The following is an 18602-nucleotide window of genomic DNA, read 5'->3' as shown; positions in this document are numbered from 1 at the left end:
GCTAACAATAAAAATCATCATGGATTTGCTGTCTATAGAGCACCTGACCATCCTCCCTGGAACAAAGATGCTGTAGAAGTGTTCCACCTCATTCTTCAAGGATTTAGTCCAGCATTAAAAACTAACCTCTAGCTGGGAAAATTCACTCTTAATATTCAATCTAAACCTCCTCTGTGTCAGTGTGAAACCATTCCCCCTTGTCCTGTCATTCCAGGCCCTTGTCAATAGTCTTTTCATCTTTCCTGTAGGCTCCCTTTGGGTGCTGGAAGGCTGCAAGTTCTGTGGATGTTGAGGGCTGCAAAAGGACAGCAGGAGACAACCAGACATGTAATTTTGCAGGCACAGCCTCAAGCCACTGGTTTCCACACCATGACATGGTAGCTAGTGGATGCAACAGTCCTCCAGGATCTGGAAAACTGGAGCTGATCCTCACTGTTTGGTCCAGCCTGCCAAGGCTCACACAGCCACATTTTTCACTCCTCCCTTCCCCTAGAAATCAGGGTTTCCTAATGGCCTGAGCCACACATTGCAGTTTCTACCCTTTGTTCCCTACAGGGACTGGTGTTAATCTGGTGATTCTCTGCTAGTGCCTGTCCTTTGCCTTAAGGATAAATTTAATGCACATTTCAAGAATTGCTCATGCAGTACAAGTTATTCCAGCAGATTCTAACACAAGAGAGGAACCACTGAGAGCAGCACAAAGCTGGTGGAAGGCAGTGCTTGGAGAAAGCCTAGGACCAGAGCAGCAGACCCAGGAAGGAGAAAGCTGCAGACAGCGCAGAGCGCAGAGCCAGACGCAGTCTGTGTGGCAGCGTTGTGCGACAGGGTCAGTGACTGACATCTGAGACACAGCAGAGCAGTGCTTGGAAGCACAGGGTCTCTCTCCTTGGTGCTGGCTTTCCTTCACTGCCTCATCTCATGAACATGGTTACATCCAGAAGCTACCAGCAACATCTTCCCCAAAACCACCATTTTTGTACCTGTTTCTACCAGCACTCCCCTGGATTTCAGAGAGACTGCTGAAAAGATAAAGAAAACCACTGGAAATTATTATCCTTCCTAGTCTGGGAGTGCAGCTTACCCTGTGTGTAAGCACAGCCACTTTGTACTCAGAGCAATTCACGATTCCCCTGGGGCTAAACCCCCTGTCTGTCTGCTGAGCTTGTGCTCACCTGTAGCTTAGGATCAGATGGAGGTGTGGGGGTGGTGACACATGCTTGGAGGTAATTCCAGTCACACAAATCCAAAAGAAAATTCACAGAAGAGCCACCTGAAACAGAGCAATCACTGCAAATGCCACCTCTCTGCCATCACAGAGCATGTTCAAAGCATGGGGGTTTCCACACGTCAAGGACACAGCAGCAAAAACAAGGCAAAGATAATCTGCTGGGTATTAGTGGATGGGTATGGGTAATAAAAGGTCAGCTAGTTCAGGAGAAGCCCCTTTGATGTTTCAGATCTGCCTGACATCTGAGATGTCTGCTGCCTTCCAGAGCTGGCAGCAGGAGCTACTGTTTTTCTCAGGCTCTTTTCTCCGTGCCTGTGGCAATCAAAGTAAGGACATATTCAGCACTGCCTGGCTTGGAAATGCTGGTTTTTGGGATGAGGGAACTCACAAGTCCTTACAGGATTACTGCTAGGGTGATATGTTGTAAAAAAAAAAAAGGCCTAGAGTTCATTTCCATTTCTGCTCCCACGTTGCCCAGCCACCATGTCCCCTTCCTTAGGTTTGGCCTAGGCCTGGCATCCAAGAATACAGATTCAAAACAGGCTTCTATTGTCCTGCCTCCCTGGTTCTTCTTCCACCCCACAGCAATTATCACATTCCCAGTCTTACTAAGGGGGTGAAATGCCAGAGGGCTTTTGCTGGAGGCTGCATGTGGCTTCAAATTGGAAGAGTGTAGGTTTAGATTGGGTATCAGGAAGGAATTCTTCCCTGTGAGGGTGGGGAAGCCCTGGCACAGGTTGCCCAGAGAAGCTGTGGCTGCTCCATCCCTGGAAGTGTCCAAGACCAGGCTGGATGGGGCTCTGAGCAACCTGGGCTAGTGGAAGGTGTCCCTGCCCATGGCAGGGGTTAGAATGAGATAATCTTCAAGGTCCCTTCCAACCCAGGCCATTCTAGGATTCCATGACGATTCTCTGTGGATCATAACTGAGAAACAAAGGGTGGCAGGAGCTATGTCCTTCAGATGGTGGCAGGAGCTATGTCCTTCAGATGCCTTTCCAGGCACTTTCCAGTCCTGCTTTTTGGACTTGCAGCACAGCTTTACTGTTGCTAAGCAAGTCAAAACTCTAGCTTCAAGAAGTCAGGGCCACAGCTAAGCCAGCAGCCTGAAACCTGATCTGGATTTATTCTGTGAGCATGTTTCCTATGCTCAGGGTGTGACTGTGCTTGGATGTGGGGATGGCATACAGATCTGACTGGACAGTTAATCCCTCATTACAGAGGTACTTTCTGCCTTCTCAGATGGTAGGAGGGAGAGAGAGAGACAGATGAAGCCCTGGCATTTTGTCTGCACAGAACTAGAGACCTGGACTTCTCCAGAGAGAAAATGCTGCTGGATACTGCCAAAACAAGGACTTTGCTGTACTCAGGTTTCCCTGGCTTAGGTCTGTTTGGGGATACAGAGATGGAGCTGCAGCTACAAAATGTCTCCTACCCACAGAGCTCTTGGTAACATTTTCCTCATGGTTCCCAAGCTCCTCTGTCTCCACAGAGAACAAAAGAACGTTCCCATTGCCTTTGCAACACAAACACATCCTCACCTCAGCCAGCTGCATCAGTCTCGAGCCTTTTGTAAAGCAAATCCTTTTTGAGGAACTCCGCTCTGAGCTCCGCTGGCTCGTTCCTGCAGGCAGAGCTCTCCAGGGCTGGGACTGCGTCGTGGCTCGGCTCAGGTCAGGTCATTCCGTGCGCAGCACAAGCATCTGCAAAGTCATCGAGCCTTGGCTGCAGAGTGCTGTGCCGAGCCGGAGCCCAGCTCCGCGGGCACTGCGCATTCCTGCCGGCAGGAACAGGCTCCGGGAGCACGGGCAGCCTCGCCGTGACCTTGCAAAGTCCGCCGGAGAGGAGAGGGGCAGAGGACCCCAGGCTCTCCCTGGCACAACCTGTCACATCGTTCATTCTAAATTCCCCTCTCGCTCTGCCCCCTTTCCCTGCTCGTCTCTGGGGGAGGACAGGAGAGGTTGCTGGATCACCTGGTCGTGTCCAGCTGTCGTCATGCCCATGACGACTGCGGTTTAATTATAGAAAGTTGTCTTGGCCCAGCTCCAAAAGCCAAGGACTCAGGTCTGCTATCCAATCATTTACTTCCCCTACAACTCAGGAGCACTAAGTCTCTGCAACTCCAAACAGCTCTAGGTTGCTCAGACTACTGGACCATTTCTTTAGAGATGACTGTTCTTGGTCATCTTGTTCTTTCTTTTTAAGAAACTTAACCTTCTAGGATATTTCAGGTAGAAACTTCTGAGCAGAGTCACTCACTTTAAAATAATGAGTACACAATCCTGAAAAACGAGCTGTGGTGATGCTTTATACAACCAAAAAGGAAGGGAGGAGAAGAAGAAAACACTAATGACATCTGGATGCACCCACAGTGTCACTATTGTACTGGTAATTACGCCAAACTTGTACATTTTTTTTTAAATATCAAGAAGATGATAGGTTCTTTGATATCACATTTTAATATCACATATCTTTAATATCACATTTCTCACAATCACTGTGTGAAGCCATTTCACACACCTGTAACCCACACCTCTTGTGCCTATGATGCTCTCATGCTTACATAAGACAGATGAAAATTTCTGAAGTGACTGCAAGAGAAGAGATTACTTTTCCCCCTTATTCCACCACAGAGGAACCTGTGTTGGAATCTGCTAAACTGGGAACATCTTCCACTTAAGCTGCTCCTGCAGGCAGCAGTCAGGTCAGGGCTGATTCCTTGGTCTAAGAAGGAGACAGAAAGCTCCACATCAGTGAGCTGCACACTCCCCACAGCTGGCAAAGGAACGAGAAGCTCAGGGGGTCCATGACAGCATTTGACAAAAGAGCTGGAGAAAGCTACCCCTACTGTGAGCACAGACACCATTCCTGCTGTAGAAAGTGGAACGCTAGGGCAGGCTTTCTAGGGACACAAGGATTAGCCGGAACAGATAAAAATGTCAGTAACAGAAAATGAAATACAAGGCATTCCTTGCAAATTTAATTCTCCTCTTAGTGATACATGTCCTTTTCATTTGCCAGGCTGGCACTGTCACCAAGGTCAATGCAAATGTGCTGTCAGCTGCAGGAAATTGGTGGGAAACTGAGCATTTCTGAATGTCCCCAGGATTTCTGATGGCCTCTGCAAAATTGCACTGGGCTTCATTCTCTTGTCACAAGTCCCACTTATGCAGCTAAATATTTTTTTTTTTCCATTTAGGGAAGAGAAGACATCTCCATTAATCTGATCTGCCCCAACTCCCAACCAACAGAAGCTCTCCCATACTGTGCTAAGACAGAGGCTTTGCTGGAATTTTAGAAGGGATAAGAACATTTGTTTTCCCCTCCTAAAAGCACCCCAGCAGCTGAGATTATTTCTTCCCTGCAGTCCAACTCTCACCCTAAATGGAAGAGCTGGTCCAGCCAGAGCAGTACCTATTCTTCATCAGTACTGCGCCAAAAGCTGTCCAGGCAGCTGTGGAACAAAAAAAAAAAAAAAAGGCTCCAGAAGAGAACACTGGTAAAATATCACTTCTGAGACCCGTCAGTTCTGTGAAATGTAAGAACATTGCTATTGCATCTTCTGCCAGCACCATGGCACTGTAGAAATCCTCCTCTCTGTAGAGAATGGGTGGGCTCCACCATCTGTCTCCTGAGCACTGCAGAGAGCACAACAACTCCCTCTGCACATGCTCTGGCACGCAGCAGCAGCGAGTAATGTCCCCAGCTCTGGCTCCGAGTGGGCAGATGTGAGCAAATAGGATTTATCAATTCATCACTGTGTTGCTTTTTAGTTTTGCCTCAGTACAACTGCACTGAATTCCACCAAGCTGAGCTGGAGTAATACCTCAGGGAACCTGCTGCTCCTTCTCCCACCCACACTCACACATGCCCCACTCCAACCACAGCTTTCACCCCATGGACAGATTGGTTTGGGAAGCAAACTCTTTTAAGAATGAATCATTGTCAGAGCAGACAGCTTGAGGAAAGTTTCTTTCTCAGTGAAGCCACTTCTGAAATGGACTGGGGAACCAGAGCATCAAAGACCAGTGATAACACTCATTACCTTGAGAACGATTTTTATTCCCAGAACTCATTTGATCTCCTAGCAGAGGGCAGGAAGTGTCACTTGTAGTTATTGAATGGGGCAAGCATGGCAAACAACAGGATCCATGCTCCCCATCTCCCAGACAGGCTGTTCCATTGCCTTAGGGACACTGCCATTATTTCTGAAATCCAGCATTCAGCCAGGTCAAAGGAGATGAGAATTGGTCACCAGGTTGTCTTCTCTCCATCAAACCCTTCCCAATGTAATGGGAGTGGAGGATGTCAGAGATGTCACATCTACCAAAGCTGCCGACTCTTCTCTTAGCAACCCTGACAGTTGCCAGGAAACGATGCCTTGCTGTTACTACGGTGACACAGGGGACCAAAGCCACATGCCACATAACACCCATCTGCCAGGGAAGGGGAGAAATGCTCACCCTGGCTCTCCCATCACTTCACAGGTGAGGAAAGCCTCTACTCGAGCCACAGAAATTCCAGCAGTGTATATCAGGAGCAGGGTTCCTGCCACCTCAGGTCTAGAAAGGACTTTGGCCACCTGTCCAGGTCACCAACAGGTCTGGCATTGCACTGCTTCCTGCCAGCACCCAGAGGGTCTTACTGGGGAGTGACATGAATCCTAAGGGAAGGTCTCAAAGGTGGCAGAGATATATCAAGTGACCCAGAAACACCATCATCAAAACCCACCACACAGAAAAGGGAAGAAAAACCTGATTCTTTGTCTCACTGGATAACGCCACTGCCAATTCTACAAGCAGCAAGAACAGGGAGAGGACAAGGCATTTTTTTTCATTTTTGCTGTTTACTTGGCACACTTCGGATCTCAAACAGTGCCACACAATAGTGCCATACAACACAGGCCTGTGTAAGTACCAACTCCTTTTGAGGGATCCAGTCAGGCTACGGGAAATGGTGAGGGCCTGGAGGTGAAGACACAAAAGAAGTGGCTGATGTCACTTGGTCTGTTCAGCTGGGGAAGAGGAGACTGAGGCCAGAGCTCACAGCAGTTCTGCAGCTTCCTCATGAGGAGGAGGGGCAGGCCCTGATCTCTGCTCTGTATGACCAAGGACAGGACCCAGGGAACGGCTGGAGCTGGGTCAGGGGAGGGTTAGGGTGGATATCAGGAAAAGGTTCTTCCCCCAGAGGGTGCTGGGGCACTGAACAGGCTCCCCAGGGATGGTCATGGCTCCAAGGCTGCCAGAGCTCCTAGAGCATTTGCACAGCACTCTCAGGGATGCACAGGGGGGGATTGTTGGGGGGGGGAGTCTGTGCAGGGCCAGGAATTGGGCTGGATGATGCTTGTGGATCCCTTCCAACTCAGTGGATTCTATGATTCTATGACTGCAAGAGCCAAGACCCCACAGAAGCAGAGACAGACACACAGCCTGATGCAGGATCACACAGGGGATTGTCTGCCCAGCCCAGGAGCTGCAGTTTTCCACTGTGCCACCACCTGAGCACAGTAAATGGACAGTATTCCAACCCCTTGCAAAGAATGGGAAGGAGGTTTCCTGCATCTCCCCCAGTCTGTTTCTGACGCTTGACACTGCAGACCTGTGGTCTTATGCAGAACAGGAACAGGATTCCCGCTCTGACTTTGCCAATCTGTTAACTCTGCCTTTTCCTGCCTCAGGAGACACCAAGTGTCAGCCCAGATGGAGCCTTTTGGAAGAATAAACTACCTGTGTCAGCTAAGTGGGAGCCTTGACACCAACACAGATTTCTGTACCCTCTTAATAGAAGCTGGGTTTCCTTTCCTTGCTACAGAGAAAGAAAAAAGGCCTTAGATTTTTATCTCCTGTCCTAAAATTGGTTGAGTGTACCTTGCACTCCAAAGACAATGTAGGTGGAATTGAAGATGGATGGGAAAACTGACGTATTCTCTCTCCCTCATCCCCAGCCTGTGTGGAGGTAAGCCAAGAGAAGCAGGGTGTTCCAGCTGAAGGGGTGGTGCAAAGTCCTTCACTCCTGCAGAGGGAACAGCAGGGAATATTCTGCTCTCACTCCATGCAAAACAGCACAGCTCCTCACCACATCCCACCCAGCGGGTGAGGGCAGAAGATATCAAAGCCTTTCAGAGATACCACTTTGCCACACATCATAGCCAAGAGGATTAGTGCAGTAAGGGCAGATACTAAGCTCTGATCATCTTGTTCCAAGGGTACAGATTACTGCAATATGAGCCATGGGGAAAATTTAAAAAAAAAAAAAAAAAAAAAAAAAAAAAAAAGAAAAAGAAAAAAAAAAAAAAAGACTTGAAAACCAGCTGACAACAAATCAAGCCAAAACATTTTTTCTCAGAATGGGTAATGATAGAAAGAAAAAAAAAATATCACTTTTCTTTTTTTCACCAGTTCAGAAGCTGATTAGAAATGTTTTGCTCCAAACTCTTAACAGAAAATACAGGCAAAAGATTTTCTGTAAGATGTGAGCACAAAGGAGCCATTTGATCTCTTGGTGCCATCCCTTTGTGTTCCACAGACTCCAATTTCATCCATTCGCTTCTTCATTGAACACAATGAGAGATATTGAGATAAAGCTTCTACTTTCTGAAAGCCATCCAGTTTTAAGAAAATGAAGATGTGGTGATGCTTCCCTTGATCATGTCCTCCAGGGAATAACCACTGGATTCAGAACAGGTCCTCATTTTCTGTTCTCTTACACACCAGTGACAAACTCTAGATCACCTGGAGGGCACAGATATACACCTATGCCATCCGCACATTGTACCAAAATTATTAGCACATTTCAGAGACAACCATCACTGGAGCCATTTATTATTTATCCAGCTCTGGAAGGTTATCAGCTCCCAGCTGAGAGCATCAGAGACATTCTTCCTCCATCCTATCTGATGAAAGAGCAATGGAAATCCTGTCTGGGCTTTCTGACTGTGGGAATCAGGCCAGTTTGACCTCCCTTGGTGCTTCCAACCCTGTTTATATAACCAGAGAGCCATCCCCTGCCCTGGGGCAGTTGGCCAGAAGGCTGATGGGTAGTCTGAAATTACAGTAAATTTAGATATGAGGTATGGCTTCTGTTAGGACTCAGGAGTGCCTTCTTATGGCTGACATAAGCAGGCTTGAATATGAGGTTTACAAAGCACAATACTGCAGATCATCAGGGAAATCAAGTCTGGGACTTTCAGGAGAGACTAGGAACAAAGATCCAGCTTAAAGTTAATGAGAAAGAATTTGCTTCTTCTTCTTCTTAGTGGGTCCCAACCCAAACAGACAACCCCAACATTAAGGTGGAAGCTTTGAATCCCAATCAGGGAGCAGTGGAACTGGCATTTAGGTGATGATTTGAGCTTGCTCTGATGCTTAAGGCAGGCTCAGTAAGGAAAAAATCTGTTAGTGAGAAAAATTCTTGAACAGATTCCCTATGATTCACTGTGTTCCTTGCTCCATCTGTTTCCCTTAATATCCAATGTAGCTACACATTAACCTCACATTTTAAGAATGAATGATGAAGGCTGTAGCCAGCATTATAGTCTCCAGTGAAAAGGCTCCATAAGGCTAAGCTAAAAGAAGTTAACACTTCTAAGTAGTGTCTTTCAGTGTAAACCTGTCAAACTCTTCCAGCAATACAACCCTGGAACACTAACCTGCTTTATTATGCAAGAAGCTGTGACAACTATTTCTGATAGGTTGTCTTTTTTTTGTTGTTGTTGTTGTTGTTTGTTTGGGGGTTTTTCTGTTTTGTTTCTGTTTTTCTTTATTTCCCCCAATCCTTATTTCCTATTTTTGAGCTGATTCTCAAGCCAGGGTCTCCCAGCCTCTGGGACGTTCTGTGAAAGCAGTGATCATCCTTTTCTGCTTTGAGCTGACCAGTGCAAGCTAGGCTTGACACAAGCTGTAGGGAAGGAGTTACTGAGGTGCTTTGCAGCATAGCACAGTCCTCAGAAGAGGTTTTAGCAAGAGCAGAAACTTGAAGGAGGCATTTTTAAAGTCCCCCTCTATTACACGAGAGGGCAATGCTTCCAGCACAGCCTGCCCACCCTGTCTCCTCCAGCCAGATTTTTCCTCACACAAGTCCAGAAACCCCCAAACTTCCCTGAGCTAGGAAGGGAGGGAATTCTGTGACATTCAGGAATTTTGCCAAAAAAACCCCACCCAAAAACCAAAAACCCGTGCATTTTTAGGTGGTTTATCAAGAATAGGGCTCAGTCCTAATTTTCACAGGAAATATCCTGTCCACAATACCATATGTATCTCACCAACCCAGGTCAATGGAGCACAATGGAAAATCATACAGAGAAACCATGTTGGGATCTGCATGGATTGGCAATGAAAGGTAACAGATGGCCTACAAGCAGGATGGAGAGGGACTTTTTACACAGGCCAGGAGTGACAGGACACAAGGGAATGGCTTCACACTGTCAGAGAACAGGTTTAGATTGGATATGAGGAAGAAAATCTTCCCTGTGAGGGTGCTGAGGCCCTGGCACAGGTTGCCCAGAGAAACTGTGGCTGCCCCATCCCTGGAAGTGTCCAAGGCCAGGTTGGATGGGACTTTGAGCAAGCTGGGTTAGTGGAAGGTGTCCCTGCCCATGGCAGGGGGGCTGGAACGGATGATCTTAAATGTCCATTCTATGGGCAAATTGTGCTCTCCCTTTTCTACCTCCAAGTTATACTTGGAATTAGCTGAATTTTACAAAGCAATGTCCCAGCTTTGTATTATTAAACAAAACATCATTGTGCCATTGGATCTGCCATACAAACAGACTCTCTCCAAAAGAGTTCTTATTCTCATTGGTGTCTGTGATGTGTTTAATCACAGTGAGGTTCAATTCTCTGAACTTCAGGCATATGATGTGGCCATCCTAACCTCCAGAGGTAATGAACAGAACCAGAGACTTCCAGGATGCACCACATCTCCATCAGAATGGGGACAGCTCCCTACACCAGGTAACCCCTGCTCCTTCTTTCTGGATATCATGGGAGTTACCTTGCTCAGAATTATGTCTATGTCTTTGCTGTTGATGTCTACACATAAATGAAGTAAATCCTGTTCAAGTTGCCTCTGAGACTGTAAAGGAGTGGTCCAATCAGCTTTGCATCCATGAAGTTATAATTAAATGTTTAATGCAACACGGGCTGATATGCCTGGCTCTTTGGAGATTTAGGAGTTTAAGGTTTTACTCAGGGCATTTCAGATCTTCCCTGTCTAATGCCCATGTCAAGAAAAAACTCAAATTGCCAGGATAAATCACTTCATAATGATTTGTGTAGGAGAAAGGATTTCTACATATTCAGTTTAAATTATTGTCACTATTAGGCTGCTGTTCCTTTATCCCAAGTCTTGTTGCACAATGCAATTATTATTGTTTTGGCAACATCTTCCCTGAAACTTGAACTGACAAAGTACCCAGAGCCTGGAGCAGGGCCTGATATCTGCCTGCCATCTCATCACAGCTGCTGGATATTGATTATCAGCTAATTACCCAATTGCCATCCTCCCAGTTTTATTGTCTTGTTAAGGAGATTATCATAAGATCTGTCAGACAATCCAAAAAGACTTCATTAGCATAGCACTAATAATTGAAGACTTTGGATGAGTAATAAAATACAAGACATAAATTTCTTATCACTCTTCCCTCCTAGCATGGCAAAATACAGTAGATAATGATGATGCCTCACAAATCTGTTTCCCTTCTCCACTCCAGAGACTCTATTTGATGGTACCTAATTTTGATAAGGAAAAAAATGTTGAAAATAAGCGTGGAAATCAGAAGAGACAGTCTTGTTTACTGGTACTCTAGAAGTCAATCCTATCCAGTCTTTCTATAGTCTTGGAATGTATCAACCGGAAAGATTAACCTCCTTGCAGAACTATTGTGCAAGTACAGCTGCTTTGTCTCCTGCTAGTCCCCAGGATTTGTGTGATATCACACAAATCTTATTCAGCAATTTCAAATTAAGTTTGAACCCTTCAGGTTTGGGGATGATCACCTTCGAGAGCTCCATAAGAGCATTTCACTTGTTGGAATCAATATTCCACACAAGCAACACTGATTCAGCTTTGTGGAATAACCTCAGCCAGGTGTGATTCAGTTCAATTTATAGAGGAAAAAACTTGAATCTACCCACTCAGAGCACAACAGGGCATAAACTTTGGATGAGAGTCACCAGGAAATCTTTGCAAAATTTTCCCTTTGATTTCTTTGAACAGAGCAAAATAAAATCAGCAATGCACTTGGAGCAACCTTGAGCTAGAAGGGAGGAAAAGATTTCCAGAGCTCTCAGGGTACAAATGAAGCACCAGCAAGCTCTGATTCTCTAAAGCAAGACAAAAGTCACATGACACGCTGCTGCACACAATGAGACAAAGGCATGAAGTCTTATCACTGAAAAGGTGATGCCAGATATAGAGTACTATGCTAATAAAAGTCAGACAATGCAGATTTAATACTCTCCCTTGAAAAAAAACTTTTTTTTTTTTTTTTAATTACTACACCCAAATGTGCTGCAAGACCTAGGTATGTCCATATAAAAAACCCTATACATAGGCATCTAATAATTTAAGAAAGATTATAGCATATAAATACACCCTTCACTAACAAAAGGGGAAGGCTTCAAAAGCAGAGCAATTCTTTGTCCCACTCTTCCTGAAAATGAAACAGATTTTTCTCAGGTGAACTGTTGCTTCTTCAAAAAACTTCTGATTGGACAGTAATACACCAAGAAAAAAATATAGTAGCTGAGCTGGTAAAACATTACAATTTTTTATCAGTTCAGAAAATGAACAAGAAATAACATGTCTTTTATGTTGAAAGCATCCTTGGCAGCTTGCTTTGTTATTTTCTGTTTGAATTCCATCTAGTGAAGACCAAAATGGCTTTACATGTAAGTGTCAGTTCAGAATACAGTCTTAAATAAGGTCAAAGTACTTTCAGATTCTCAAAGGCACCTAACTCTCAACCAATTAGCTCCAAGCAATCTTTAAGCAATCTGAGAGACTTTGGAGTCTTCATATAACACTTGGACTGTTTGAAATTTAAACCAATTTGTCTTGCAGTGGATTTTATGTTCTTTGATGCTTGAAACACTTTTGAAGACCAATCCTACTGATGGAATTGATGCCTTTAAAGACTCAAAGGGCAACAGAGCCACTGGACTTTCAGAAATGCGTATTTTCTTTACTCTTGCAAGAGTTGCCTAGCTAAAGACCAAGGGCAGCAGCAGTAAAGTCCTGTTCCCACAGACTGGGATAAGAACAGGAATGATTATTAGACACAGAGATTATACAGGAACAGTGGATTTGACTATGATAAACCCTGATTCTTCCAGATGCTTTTAGTCCAAGATAAAGATCTCTGACCCAATCCTGAAAGGGAATGGGCAAGACTAAAGAACCTGATTGTGGCCTTTCAGGGCCTGAAGGGAGGCTGCAGGAAAAATGGAGAGACTATTTATAACAAATTACACTCCCAGCCCGGCTTCTGCAAGGCAGAGAAGTTCTGGTGCAGGAGAAGTACTGGCAGTCACAGCCTACCAAACCAACAAGAGGAGCCAGAGGCAGAGCATATCTTGTTTTCTTTCCCAGCCTCCAGAAGCCTTCCCTGGAAGGAAAAGAAGACTGACCCCTTCTGACCCCCTTCTGAAACGTGACTTTGAAAGCTGGATGTCAAATCCTTCCCCTTCCTGCCAACAGAGACATTTTCAGAAGTCAGTTTCAGTTTCCCAACTCTTGTATGTGCTTATCCTGCTCACAGGATGATATTGAGCTCCCCATATTTCTTCCCCTCTCATTGGCCTGTCATCCAAGGGTGTGATTAGTTCATCAAAAGAATGAAGGGCAGTCCAACCTGCCTGAAGAGAGGTTATGAAAAATAGAGTCCTTGCTAACAAGAGCAGCAGGACAAGGGTCACATATTGGTAGAGGTGATGAAAGCTCCTGCAGGTCTATTCAGTGTGGCTGTTGCTATGAGTGTGAAGAGATTTGCTGGCCCTGAAGCAGGGAGAGGACACAGATGCTGTTTTGTTCCATATCAGTTACAGATTCTGGTCACTTGTGTAAGTTAATACTCTTCCAACTTCTTTTATGCTCATTACAGCTCTTCTTCTGTTACAGCTTGGCAGTACAGTTCTGCCTCTCTTTCCACAGGGAGAACACACTGCCTTCTGCCCCTAACAGGCACATGGGGGCAAAGGGCAGATTTTAATCTCTGATTTGCACTGGCGGTTCTAGCTCAGATTTATTATCTGTGTGGAAGAGAAAGACAACAATCTCAGGAGTGCTCTCCCATTCAGAGCCAGTGTAAGGCTCTGTTTGTGCTGATGAGAAAATATCTTTGCACCACTGTTCTCAACAGGGCCATCTCCAGCCATTTTCTGCTGAAAACAATAATGTGTAAATAGGGAACAAAATAAGGACTTGATTCTCTCTATCCAGGTGAAATAAAAATATTATAACTATAAAACAGGCTAGTTCCTGGTGCTCTCTTTTGAAAGTCTGCTCCCACCACAATTAGACTTTGGCTGTTGTTTCTCAGGGCAACAGCACCAGAATCATTGCCCAGAGCATTGCTTCAGAAATTAATTCTGTCTCAGGGATGATGATAGGTTTTGAGATAGCCAAGCAAACAACACGCTGAAGTACGCAGTACTGTGAGTGCCATATTAAACAACCATTTAATCAGTTGTGATGAAGGGGAAATAGTAGAAGCACACATTCTGCCTCCCTGTTCAGCCCCTGAAGCACTCAAGAGCTACATCAAGAGTTTCAGTACAAGACAGAAGCCACCACTCTAAGGGCATATGGAAGGTGAGGGCCTCTGCTTCTTTATCAACTCAAGAACCCTTTCACTTCCAAGAGAATATTTAATGAAGGAGGAATTTGTAAACAAGAACATGCAGAGACCCAAGCCAGGTGCAGAGGAGAGAGAGGGGCACTGGGAAAAAACAAAAGGCACTCATTGATGGAACCACCAAGGATCGTCAGGCACAGCTTTTGAGAAGAATTTGTAACTGCTGAGAAGGAGAAAACAAGAGGAACAGGACAACTGAGGATATTTGAGGTGGGCCTGAGAGACTGAACTTAAGGAACATTTAGTGGGTCAGGGCAAAACAAGAGGGAAGTTAAAAATAGGACATGAAAGGGTACAAAGAAGGGTCAGTCAAATGTAACCCCTCACTGATCAGTGTATTTGGCTGAACAAGCCTGCACCCAGTCACTACAGTGCATCCTACATTTTTACTAAAGCCACTTAAAATGGTATTTTAAAGTGTTTTAAAGCCTTTTGCTGTCTTTCTGTACAATTTCACAGTCTGTCCCATGTGTGAGAATGCTCTAAGGACAAGGTGCTAGCTACTGGAGACAGGAACTGACACAAACCAAATAGAAAGCATTTTGGAAAGGTTAAAAAGGGTGAAATGTCTCTTTGTTTTCTAACCTCAAATCTACTTTTTTGCAAGTCAAATTTCCCCTCAATTTTTTTTTTCAAATGCTCTCATGTGACAATTGCTGAAGCAACTCTCAACAAATTTAGGTACTTAAATACAAAATGTTTCAAGTTGTGAAGACTGTATTTAAGGAGAAAACAGATGATCTTTTGGGTGAACCCTAGGCAGCAGATGTTATTTTCCATAAGATAGTCTGTCTATATTCTATGGTTATAAGAGAAGACACACTAAGGTAGCATAAAAAAAAAAAAAAAGCAAACCTAAACAAAACAGAAAATTATAATAAAGGTAATTTTACATTCTAAATTTTTTCAGAGTCCTTGTTACAAGGCAAATAATCTTTCTTGAGCAACAGTGGGAAAGGCAACAAGTTTCGCCTATGAGCCCATTACAGCAGGAATGGTTTACCAGCAGACTCTATTCCTGCGTCTCTGTTGAGAGATTCCTGATTTGAACACCTCTCAGTGAAGAAAGAGAAAAAAAAAGTCCTTCCACAGATATGGCCTTATCGAGGTATAATCCCTAATAAAGTAAAAGCCTTGATTTCACAAGGGAAGCAGATATGGAAGCAATGCCCAGAAAGGGTTTAAACAGAGAGTCTTGAATAGATTCCCCAATTCCCTGTTATTTTGTGCATTTCTGGCCAGAGAAATAGGTGCAGGAGCTCCTGAAAACTGGAGTCCATAAGATTTTCTCATCACCATCTAACTCCACCCCAGCCTTATTTTGTACTTTTTTCATTAAGCCAACCCTTTAGCTTCTCTAAAATTTGTTGCCATAATTTTCTGTTCTGAGATCTTGTGGAGACATGAAACCTTCAGAGGCAATCATATACTAATGCCAGCATCAATCAGCAACCACATTAGATAACAAAACCTCTTCCAATATGCCAGTACAATAAACAGTGATCAAATTCCACTCAGTGCAGGCCATGAAGCCTTGCCTGTACTTCCTCATGATTTTTAAATGACATACTTAAATTTACAGGAACTGCCCTGCCCTGTTTCTAAAGAAAATAGTCAAAGAACTGTGTGTATTCAACTAAATAAGCAGGAAAGACAATTCCCTCTCTTCCCAGGGACAAATGCACAGCCATATCATCAACAAAATGGATAAATGTCATTTCTGGGTTGCTTGAATTTTAACCCAAATACAGCAGCTGGCAGGCTCAGTTATGGTGGAACAATGTCTATGCTTTGCTGTGACCAAGATCTCTCAGATTCATTTCAGACATGGCTGAAATTGACTTTTTTGAACGGAAAAAAAAAGCTACTTTTAAGTGAAAAAACATATTCTAGGAGCTGCACACCCAGTGCTCCCTGCAAGTACTGTAGTGCATGGCATGAGCCAGGCCACCACAACTTCTGGAGCTACACATTCCCTTCAGGAGTCTCTCTTGCTCTGTCCTTCAGAAGTCCAGCATCCCCTGAATCCTGGGGAGGGAGAAGGTTGAACTTCATGATGGAACAGTATGTAATTTTGGCTGCTTAAATCCAAATCTCTTTTATTATGAAGGCAGCTTTTCCACAGAGATAGCAGCTGTGCTGAAATTAAGATTATAAAACCTGCCATCCATTCCCTTCAGGAATCTTTACCAATGGCCCAGGTATCCTATTGGAATCTGACTTATATAAATGCTGGTGGCTCTATGGTAAGTCAATAATGTTTTCCCAGTCTGTTTGGCTTTTTTAAAAATCTGTTTACCAGCATATTCCACAATTCCGGTTTTCTCCAGTGACATGAGGAAGTTTCTCTAGGATGCCATCAGCATTCCCTAGTCTACAGAGCCCAGGAACTGCACTAATAGCATATTTCTTGCATTAAAGAAAAAGAGAGCTCAGAAAGCCTAATTATCTAAAGCTATCTCCACAGATTCAGCACAGCATTTTTTATTTCAGAAGTAAAATCCAAATCTAAAATCCAATTTCATCTCCCACCAAGATTTCTATGCAATATTAATATGCATAACAGATTTTTCTAGTATTGCTTCCAGTTCTTATCTTCCCTACCACTGCACTTTTTCTTTATAGAGTTATTGCTTATAGTGGAGAAACTTCTGCCACATAGGGCCTAAAAAAATAATATGTTTTGATTCCCAAAGGCCTTTTGGTAATATGGTAATGCAAATAATAAAGGCAAAATTTCCCTGTGGAGCTCTGCAATATAGTATTACTCACCCACCCCAAGAACTTACACCATAACTCTCTTTTTCCTAATGCTGGTATTCAGGAGAAAACACAGAAATGACAGAATTTAAAGCAAAAAGACAGATGATGCAGACATTTGTCATGCAGCCCTTCTCTATGTTTGTTACACCTTCTCATCCCACTTTTCTTCTTCCCAGCTTAACTAATTTGCTTTTAAATTCTTCCTTCTGCTGGATTCTGTAGCATGAATCTTGATCGTTTTTAGAACAAGCTATGCTAAGTTTATTTTAAAAACAAGATTTTCTGTCCCACAAGACCTTGTAGGACCCATCTCCACGGTCTGCAGTCTGCAGGACAAATCACTTCACTTTCACTTCACTTCCACTTCCAACATTCTCATTCTGCAGCATTTTTGGTGGGATCTCTCAGAAATTCCTGCCCCACTGATGCCTCAGGTATTAGCTTTTATATTTTTCAGATTCTGTGCTGCTTTAGTGTGTGGGTCTGGGCTTCATATAAGAGGATAGTAACTTCTCTTCACAGACTAGGTAGACAAAACAATTCCTTCTCTAGCTGGGGACCCAAGGACAGGCAATCCAGATCTCAGGCCCAAGAGCATAAACAATGGTGGACTGAAGAAAACAAGAAGGATGGGACTTAATGGGCTAGAGTTGTAATTATACAATTAACTCCAATATGCTAATGGACCAAAACTTATAAAAGTGTGAGACCCCGTGACTGGTTGTCCGTTTTTGTGACCATTTTGGGTTTACCTGGGGTGTAGCCCTGGCTGGGCTCTTGTGCTGCCCAAGGTGGATCTGTTGAGGCCTCCTAATAAATTACCTACTGTATTCTTTAACTCCATCTAGCCTCTGTTCTAGGTCAGCCTTCACAAGGCATCACCACCACCACCACACACATAGCTCTGCAGTGCTTGCACATTCCTTGAGCATTCCCATTGTACTTCCCAGCATCTCCCAGTCACTCCCCAGCATTCCCTCAGCCCACCTTTTTTGGAGCCAATAAAACACTCACTGCCAGGCACTGAGCTCCTTCATCTTGCCAGAGAATGTGGGGAAGAGGGCAGGACCAGTGTAGGAACTAAAATAGAACTGAGCGCTGAAAAAGCCAATGTCACATTTCAAAAACGGACTCTCTAGAAGCATAATTTCTGCTGTGTATGTAAAAGGTATTAAATATGTGAAAGAACTTGATCTTAGCCCCCATCAAGGGACAGGAGACCCAATCCAACAGATCTATATCAAACTCTGAGGTTTCTACACTGAAGTTCCTCCCAGTTCCTTCTCCAGGAGATGATGTCAGTGCTGTTGGACAGGTGGATTATATACAAAGGCTGCAGGCCAGGGTTTGCTCATCCTCTGATTTTGTCTCAGCATTCTGCACTGAAACAATGTCAGCTGGCTCAGGGCTTGCAGGTGCCACAGGGGGCAGGCGGGCAAGCCCAACTCACCTTAACTCACCTACCCTCCTCCCAAAATCCTGAGCTTTGTGATGAATTGGAAATAAAACCAGCTCACAGAATCACAGGATAGGTAGGTTAGAAGGAACCACAGTGGTTGGTTTGGATGGTTTTTAAACAGCTAATTCAGGAGATCTCTAAAGCTTATGATAAGGATATCCTGATAGTTACTGGATAAATTTTATTTACAGCAATATTATTGGCTGGACTAGAATTGGACTCCTGTGCATTTCTACCTCTACTTTTAGCAATGCTTTTGGATTTTCTTAAGAAGGACTCCACTGTTTTGGACTGGAAATGTA

The 18602-nt window shown here is 44.2% G+C and overlaps 1 protein-coding gene across 1 annotated transcript in view; it reads right to left on the bottom strand.

Moving 5' to 3' along the window:
• Positions 1-3164, bottom strand: part of LOC121347842 (elongation of very long chain fatty acids protein 4-like) — a 32935-nt gene extending 29771 nt beyond the window's left edge. Inside the window, exon 1 of the mRNA XM_041426770.1 lies at positions 2767-3164. The gene's annotated coding sequence lies outside the window, so the exon portion shown is untranslated. The remainder of the gene's footprint in view (positions 1-2766) is intronic.
• Positions 3165-18602: the final 15438 nt, after the last annotated feature.

Source organism: Onychostruthus taczanowskii, unplaced genomic scaffold, assembly GCF_017590055.1.
Source record: "Onychostruthus taczanowskii isolate IOZ18803 unplaced genomic scaffold, ASM1759005v1 scaffold95, whole genome shotgun sequence".
In the NCBI taxonomy this organism is placed as follows: domain Eukaryota; kingdom Metazoa; phylum Chordata; class Aves; order Passeriformes; family Passeridae; genus Onychostruthus; species Onychostruthus taczanowskii.
This window is presented reverse-complemented; position numbering and strand designations above follow the sequence as displayed.